Source organism: Piliocolobus tephrosceles, chromosome 10 (assembly GCF_002776525.5).
Source record: "Piliocolobus tephrosceles isolate RC106 chromosome 10, ASM277652v3, whole genome shotgun sequence".
Classification (NCBI taxonomy): domain Eukaryota; kingdom Metazoa; phylum Chordata; class Mammalia; order Primates; family Cercopithecidae; genus Piliocolobus; species Piliocolobus tephrosceles.
Genome location: NC_045443.1, coordinates 7,914,700 through 7,923,057, shown reverse-complemented (window position 1 = coordinate 7,923,057; position 8,358 = coordinate 7,914,700). Strand labels below are relative to the sequence as shown.

General features: G+C 42.0%; 1 long non-coding RNA gene across 3 annotated transcripts; it reads left to right on the top strand.

The window, feature by feature from the left end:
• Positions 1-3,018: 3,018 nt before the first annotated feature.
• Positions 3,019-8,142, top strand: LOC111555965. Of its 3 annotated transcripts, XR_002735683.2 has the most exons (4): positions 3,019-3,258; positions 4,168-4,294; positions 4,816-4,907; positions 6,009-6,314. It is a non-coding gene; the product is annotated as an uncharacterized LOC111555965 (long non-coding RNA). The 3 variants fall into 3 exon arrangements; XR_002735684.1 differs by lacking the exons at positions 4,816-4,907; positions 6,009-6,314 and adding an exon at positions 8,100-8,142; XR_002735682.2 differs by lacking the exon at positions 4,816-4,907.
• The last annotated feature ends 216 nt before the right edge of the window (positions 8,143-8,358 follow it).

Genomic DNA, 8,358 nt, shown 5'->3' with positions numbered 1-8,358 from the left:
TCTTCTAATGACCCAGGGACTAATATATCCCTCCCAATCACGACTGGCACCTGAACCCTGGGGCCTGAGAACAAGTCCACAGGCCTGATCCTAGTCCAGCCCCTATGGAACTCATATATATTGTCTAGCAGGCCATCCATGAGCCTGAGAATTGGGGAATTATCAAACACCCCTTCAACCCAGCAACCCAACTACTGGGTATCTACCCAAAGGAAAGGAGATCATTATATAAAAAAGACACTAGCACACATATGTTTATCACAGCAGTATTTACAAAAGCAAAGTCATGGAACCAACCTAAGTGTCCATCAATGGCTGTTTGGATAAAGATATTGTGGTATATATACACCATGGAATACTATGCAGCTATAGGAAAGAATGAAATCCGGCTCGGCATGGTGGCTCATGCCTGTAATCCCAGCACTTTGGGAGGCTGAGGTGGGTGGATCACTTGAGGTCAGGAGTTTGAGACCAGACTGGCCAACATGGTGAAACCCCGTCTCTACTAAAAATACAAAAATTAGCCCATTACTACGTGCCTGTAGTCCCGGCTACTCGGGAGGCTGAGGCAGAATAATTGCTTGAACCCAGGAGGTGGAGGTTGCAATGAGCTGAGATTGGGCCACTGCACCCCAGCCTGGGTGACAGAGCAAGACAACGTCTAAAAAAAGAAAAAGAAAAAAAGAATGAAATAAAGTCTTTTGCAGTAACATGGATGGAACTGGAGGCCATTATCCTAAGTGAACAAACTCAAAAACAGTAAATCAAACATCACATGTTCTTTCTTAAAAGTGAGAGCTTGACAATGGGTACACACGGGCATAAAGACAGAAATAAAGACACTGGGGACCCTCAAGTGGGGAGGGTAGAGGTTGAAAAATTGCCGATTGATTACAATGTTCAATATTTGGGTGATGAGTACACTAGAAGCCCAATTCCCTCATTAGCTGTATATCCATGTAACAAACATGCACGTGTACCCCTGAGTCAAAAATTAACCCCAAAAAGGAGATCTGAACAAGTCAGAGAAGTGAATTAAAGCTTTTCTGAGGGGTGACATTTGAGCTCAGTTTGAATTTACTGAAAGAACAGAAAACAAGGCAAAGAAGAGAAGAGCCTTCCAGATATGAGGAAGGGCCCTGATAGAGGAATGCGCATGGCAATTGTAGAGGACAGAATGCCAATGCATCTAAACCTATCCCTGGACAAATGTACTTAACATTTGCATAAAATTTCAGAAACATTGACATCCCGAGGTTCATAAGCTCCAGTACTGCTCTTCTGTCACATGATGGCCGTGAAAGAACAAAATGATAAAACCCCTATGGAGGGGAATTTGGCAAAATCTATAAAATCACGTGTTTATCCTTTGACCCACCAATCTCACTTCTTGGATCCTATCTCAAAGGTATGCTTGCAAAAATATGAAATGGCATATGCACATGGTTATTTTCACCATTATTTACAATAGTAAAACTGGAGCGCCATCTGAATATTCATCAAATTCAGGACTGATGAGGCAGAGCAACGCAATGGATTATTATGCAGATATACTAGTAATGCAGAAGTTCTAAAGTAGAGAGTGAATTCTAGGACACAGGGCGAAGTGAAGAAAGCAAGGTGTAGAAATTGCACACAGTATGCCATCTTTTGTACCGGGGAAACGAATACAAAGCAGCGGAGAAAGGAATGTGCATGCATGTATATGTAAATACAGTCATTAAAACTAAAAACAAAGTGGCACAAATAAGCCTAATTCCCTAGCGAGTTGGCATTGCTGTCTTAACCACACAGAGGAAAGCATTGTTACAACTGACTTTGGAACACAGTATCTTCACTGGATTTCTTCAGTACCATATACTCCAAAGACAAAAATATTGCATAGCATCTCACTGTCACTTGAAGTGAAATAACATAAAAATGGGAACAGACTCCTGCTGCTGCGCCAGAAAGATGAACATGAGAAGGGGACCATTAGCTCTAACGGGAAAACTTCCGGCCTAAGGGTTGGGCCAAGTCGAGGTTCTGTGTGGGAATTCTGGGCATATCAGCGGGAAGTGGGCAAGGCTTGTCATCTCGCTGAGGACTTGTTTCCTGTCCATGAACGACGAAAATAACGTATCTTCCCTGTTTTAAGTAGTGTTCTTTTTCTTTCTTTCTTTCTTTTTTTTTTTTTGAGACGGAGTCTCGCTCTGTCACCAGGCTGGAGTACAGTGGCGCGATCTCGGTTCACTGCCACCTCCGCCCCCCAGGTTCAAGCGATTCTCCTGCCTCAGTCTTCCAAGTAGCTGGGACTACAGGTGCGCGCCACTACGCCCAGGTAATTTTTGTATTTTTGGTACAGACGGAGTCTTACCATGTTGGCCAAGATGGTCTTGATCTCTTGACCTCGTGATTTGCCCGCTTCAGCCTCCCAAAGTTCTGGGATTACAGGCGTGAGCCACCGCGCCCGGCTTAGTAGTGTTATTTTTCATATACACCAACAGGCATCTTCGCTCAACATACGAAAGCCGCTTTCCACAGAAACAGCTGCCTGGATCCAGCCTGAAGAAGTTGCCACAGGAGATAGAAGGAGGCTCCTTGCCCAAGCCTGGGAGACCCAACCCGAGTGGACAGGGAAGGGGCCCGGGCCGCTGTGCCAGACTCAGCAAATAAACACAGCACTCCCAGGTAACTCTGAGTTTCAGATAACCAACAAATATCTTTGCATGGAACTATATTTTCACTCAAAAGTAACTAGTTTATCTGAAATTCAAAGTTGACTGTGCATGCGGTACTGTATTGCATTTGACAACGCTGCACCTGGAGCCCTCAGGTTTGCGGAAGCGGCGCCCCCTGTTCCGCAGGTGCGGCGGCGCTCTCCACCCAGGAGGAGGAGTCGGAGGGGGAGGAGGAACTCGGCACTGATTGGAGACCCTGGTGCGTCCTAATCAACTCATAGGGCCCAACGGTCAGAACCGCCTCTGTGGTGGGCGCGCACCCTACGCAAGCGCGTACGCTCAATCCGGGAGTCGCCTCCGGTCGCTGACTGGAGACTCAGGCGAGTCCTAAGCAACTGACAAGGCCCAACGGTTAAAACCGCCTCTGTCCTGCGCGTTCACCCAATGCACCCGCCTACTCTCTATCTCAATCCGGGCGTCGCCTCCCTTTGCCAGGCAACGAGAGCGCGCGCAGCAAAGAGAAGGCGGGAAGGATGGATGAGGAAATCGAGGTTCGGAGAGACGGAGTGACTGGCTGAGATCTCACAGCTGACAAGAGGTAGAAATCAAGACTGGAACTTGGGGGCCGGGCGCGGTGGCTCATGCCTGTAGTCCTAGCTACTGGAGAGGCTGAGGCAGGAGAATCGCCTGAACCGGCGAGGCGGAGGTTGCAGTGAGCAGAGATCGCGCCATTGCACTACAGCCCGGGCGACAGAGCGAGACTCCTTCTGAAAACAATAACAAAACAACAGCAACAACACAAAATTGCGCCACTGCACTCCAGCCAGGATGGTGAGACCTTGTCTCAAAACAAACAGCAGAAACAAAACAAACCCAAAAACCAAACCAAATAAAAAAAAACCCTGAAAGTTGGCCGGGCGCTGTGGCTCAAGCCTGTAATCCCAGCACTTTGGGAGGCCGAGACGGGCGGATCACGAGGTCAGCAGATCGAGACCATCCTGGCTAACACGGTGAAACCCCGTCTCTACTAAAAAAATACAAAAAAAACTAGCCGGGCGAGGTGGCGGGCGCCTGTAGTCCCAGTTACTCGGGAGGCTGAGGCAGGAGAATGGCCTAAACCCGCGAGGCGGAGCTTGCAGTGAGCTGAGATCCGGCCAGTGCACTCCAGTCCGGGCGACAGAGCGAGACTCCGTCTCAAAAAAAACCAAAAAAACAAAAACAAAAACAAAAACAAAACACCCTGAAAGTTGAACTTGGTCCCCAGGATGGAAACAGACTACCTGAAGAGGTGCTTTGGAAATTGCCGGCCCAGGCACTTGCACTTGACATGCAGGGAGTATATTCTTCCACGTACAATTACATATATGCATTCATACGATTATGTACAGTAGTAGTAGATTATTAAATGTTGAAGGGCACTAACACACCACGTACATAATAGAACTGTATTTAATATTTATTTTTGGTAGTGATATGGCATATGAAAATAATTTGTTTTCTCTTGTAGAAAATGCAGTGAATGGCTTAAATAGAATTTCAGCTTTGGGGGCTCACGAGTGAGAGGCTTCTTCCTTGATTACCCTGGGAAGGAAGAAATCTTCATTTTTGGTTTGCAAGACCATGAAAACAAGACAGTAAGTACAACAAATGAAATACTTTACACTCAAGGAAACATGTTTTATAAAACAGAGAAGATATAGGAAAGAAGTATAAGTAACATATTCAAAGAGACATTAAACGATATTTTATTAATTTTAAAAGCCATAGATTATAAAAATAAAAATTTGTCCTATGAAAATAGAAAGAAAACCTTTAAGATAATAAGTGAAGAACACAATGGATAACGCCAGAAAAATTGTTGACCTGAGAGACCTAAATGAGTAATTCTCCCAAAATACAGTAAAATGGGAATAATGACAAAGAGTATAAAACAGAAATGGAGGATACACATACAGAAATTTCAATATGCATCCAAGTTATAGAAATATTAAATGGAGTAGAGGACAATCAATAAAAATTATAACTACAACAGATGAGACATTTTCAGGATTTAGCTAAAACATAAATCCTCATCTAAACTTCAGAGTGGAACAACACATAATTCTCAAAGGAAATACAATTATACTGACTTCCAATTTCTCATCACCAACACTAGGAAGAAGAAAATTTAAAAGAAAGATCTTTGTCACTTTGGGTAAGCAGGGAGTTCTTGGACATAAGACCAACACCAAAGGACAAACTGATAAGGTAGATATTATGAAAATTAAAAACTTTACTTCTTCAGAAGACCCTTAAAAGATTGAAAGGCAAGCCATAGTCTGGAAGAAAATAATTGCACATCATATATTTGATAATGTTTGTATCTAGAATACATAAAGAACTCTCAGAACTCAATTTTAAAGAGTAAACAATAGGCAAAAAGATTTGAACAGACACTTCCCCAAGGAAGATACTCAGAAAATAAGCACCTGTTTAAAAATTAAAAGGGAAGATACTCAGAAAATAAGCACCTGTTTAAAAATTAAAAAAAAAAAAAAAAGAAAATAAGCACCTGAAATTAACATTACTACTCATTAGAGAAATGCAAATTAAAACCACAACCAAATACCAATACCCAATGATTAGAATAGCTAAAATAAAAAGACTACCATACCACATACTGGCAAGGAGGAGGAGTAACTAAAAATTTCTTATTGTTTAAATGCAAAATGGTACCATGGGGTTGGAGCCTACGAGTCTAATGAGGTTTTAGTTTAATAAAAGTGTTTAATTTTCATTTATTTAATGTGAGATAAAGTTTTACAATCCTTATTTTTCAGGAATTAAGTATGATATACTTGCTTAAGACTTCAAGGGTTCTTGTTCTGGCTAACCTAAATTCCTAATTCAATGCTAAAAATATTTGTGCAAGGGGGAAAAGGAAAGGTTGATAATATCCTAAGTGGAGATAGAAAGGCTATTTTATCTATATTCTTGACCTGGCATTTTGTTTTTATGTTGTTGGTGGTTGGCAATATTGTAAGTGATGTGGAGTAAATCAGTCATACATAAAAATATAAACTAAGTAATGCTATGATAGCTACAAATGTTGGTATAATAAACTATTGTTCTTTGACATTAATAATAATTCATTTAGGTAAAAATCCAGTGAGTGATGGTAGACTTCCCAAGGAAAATAAGATAACTGAAATTGTGGTTGCTTACAGTGATAATTTGTTTCATGTGTGTGATGATGATAACGCTGTGGTACATATATTTAGTAATAATTGCCTTCTACTGGGGGAACAGCTTAAATTTCTCATTTGCTTTGCATCCTGCTGCTCATTTGAAATTTTCCTTGGTTCACAGGTATTTTAAGTAGCAAACACAGCTCTGAGTGCAGAAAATGAAAGAGTTATTGCCTTGAATTATACTTCTGATGGTGTGAAGAGTAGCCTTTTCCCCCCTCATCGTACTTACTGTGACCTCTGTGGTTCCTGTGATTTTTTTTTCCTTTCTATGAACCAGAAATACATGATCAGAACAATTTATGGCTGGGCACGCCTGTAATCCCAGCCCTCTGGGAGGCTGAGGTGGATGGATCACCTGAGGTCAGGAGTTCGAGACCAGCCTGGCCAACATGGCAAAACCCTGTCTCTACTAAAAATACAAAAAGATTAGCCAGGTCTGGTGGTGTGCGCCTGTCCTCCCAGCCACTCAGGAGGCTGAGGGAGGAGAATGAGGTTGCAGTGAGCCGAGATCATGCCATTGCACTCCGGCCTGGATGACAAGAGTGAAACTCCATCTCAAAAGGAAAAAAAAAAAAAAAAGAACAATTTATTATTGAAATACTCAGTCAGCACCTCCAGCCCTCCCTACCAAGATGACTTTGTGGCAGGCCAGGTCTCACTAATGCAGGCCTCCATAACAACTGTTTCACAGTGATTAACGATTAAAAGCCAGTGCTCTTATACAAAGGTTGGAATGTAACAAAAGCCCAGCAACAGTTTTACCTAGGCCTTTCCTGAACTTTAAAGCATGATGAAACACGTTTATTGGAAGTCTGAAGGAACTCCCCAAACCTCTGTGATTTAGCAGGAGACAAGATAAGGGTAAGTACCCCAGCACCTAGACTCATTTCGATTAAGCAAATTTACTAAGGCTCCAGAGGAAGGTCGTCAGGACTCAGACCTTAGTTACAGATTAAAAGAAGTTAATCACTTATGTCTTTAGATGAATGCACACTTACACGTAGACATACAGCTTAGAAGGTATATGAGCTCTGGAAAACTTTGTAATTTTGAGTTGGTCTGGTCATAATTTCTGGGCCTTTTCCCTGTAACTGGTTACAGAGATAAAAACTCTCTTCCTCCCCAGTACATTGGCATCTTGTTATTGGGCCATGAGAAATAGCAGCCCGACCCTCAGTTTGGTCCAGGTACTCAGCTTGGTCTCTGTTGTGCCTGGATCACAGTTCAAATTCTTCTTGTATCACATTTTGTTCTCTCATCATTCCCCAGCTCTGCTTCCTTTCAAAGTTATTAACTCCTAATAAATGTTTTGCCATCGCCACTTTGTTTTAGCATCTGCTTCTGAAAAATCCAATCTGCAACACTGCTTTTCAGATGGGTTGAAGCCCAAGGAACAAGCCATGCTCCCAGGAAGCAGGGTTCTCCCTCTAGCCCTGGGGTCACAGTTACTTTACAATTCACTATGCTTCACCCTTGCCCCAGAGCCTCTGAAAATAAACTCTCATTAACACAGAGAAATGACAATCTTGCATCAACTATCTCTGTGAGGATTCCACAGAGCCTGAAGCCTTACATTTTGTACCAAGGCCATGTAAGGATTTTAGCTGCTGCTCAACTTCAGAAAGGGAAATGCCTTGAAAGTAAAATTGAAGGGGTGGGGGGTAGGATCCATTCAGATACTAAAATATTTCTCACATTCTAGGTTACTTAAAACTGTTTTTCTAGTTTCTTCAGTAGAATTTTTAGTACTCTTTAAAGTTATTTTTGAAGTTTGAATGTATACAAAAAACCATACAATTACATTGTTTTCTTCCACACCTTTCATAGATTGAACACACTCATGTAATTGCCATCCAGATCAAGAAAAAAACATTACTGACACCCCCAATCCCATTTGTACATTCTTTCAGTTACCATCCTCCATCACATAACCAATAGGTAAACATCTAACAATATAGTTTTCAGTGTCCTTTGGAACTCCATGTAAATAGAATCATAAAGGGTATAATCCTCTGTTGGATTTTTTATTTTATATATTGTTTGTGAGATCCATGTATAATATCTTTGGCTGTGGTTGTGGTTTTTTCATTCTTGTTATTGTATAGCACTCCATTGTGTGAATAGACTACACTTTGTGTATTCACCTTATTGCTGGTGTTTTCTAGTTTGGCGCTATTATGAATAAAGCTGTTGCGGTTATTTTGTACAGGTCTTTTGATGTATTGTGTCTGGAGTTGGTTCCTTCTGGTGGGTTTGTGGTCTCGCTGACTTCAAGAATGAAGCTTCCGACCTTCATGGTGAGTGTTACAGCTCTTAAAGGTGGCGTGAACCCAAAGAGTGAGCAGCAGCAAGATTTATTGTGAAGAGCGAAAGAACAAAGTTTCCACAGTGTGGAAGGGGACCCGAGTGGGTTGCCACTGCTGGCTGGGGTGGCCAGCTTTTATTCCTTTATTTGTCCCCACCCATGT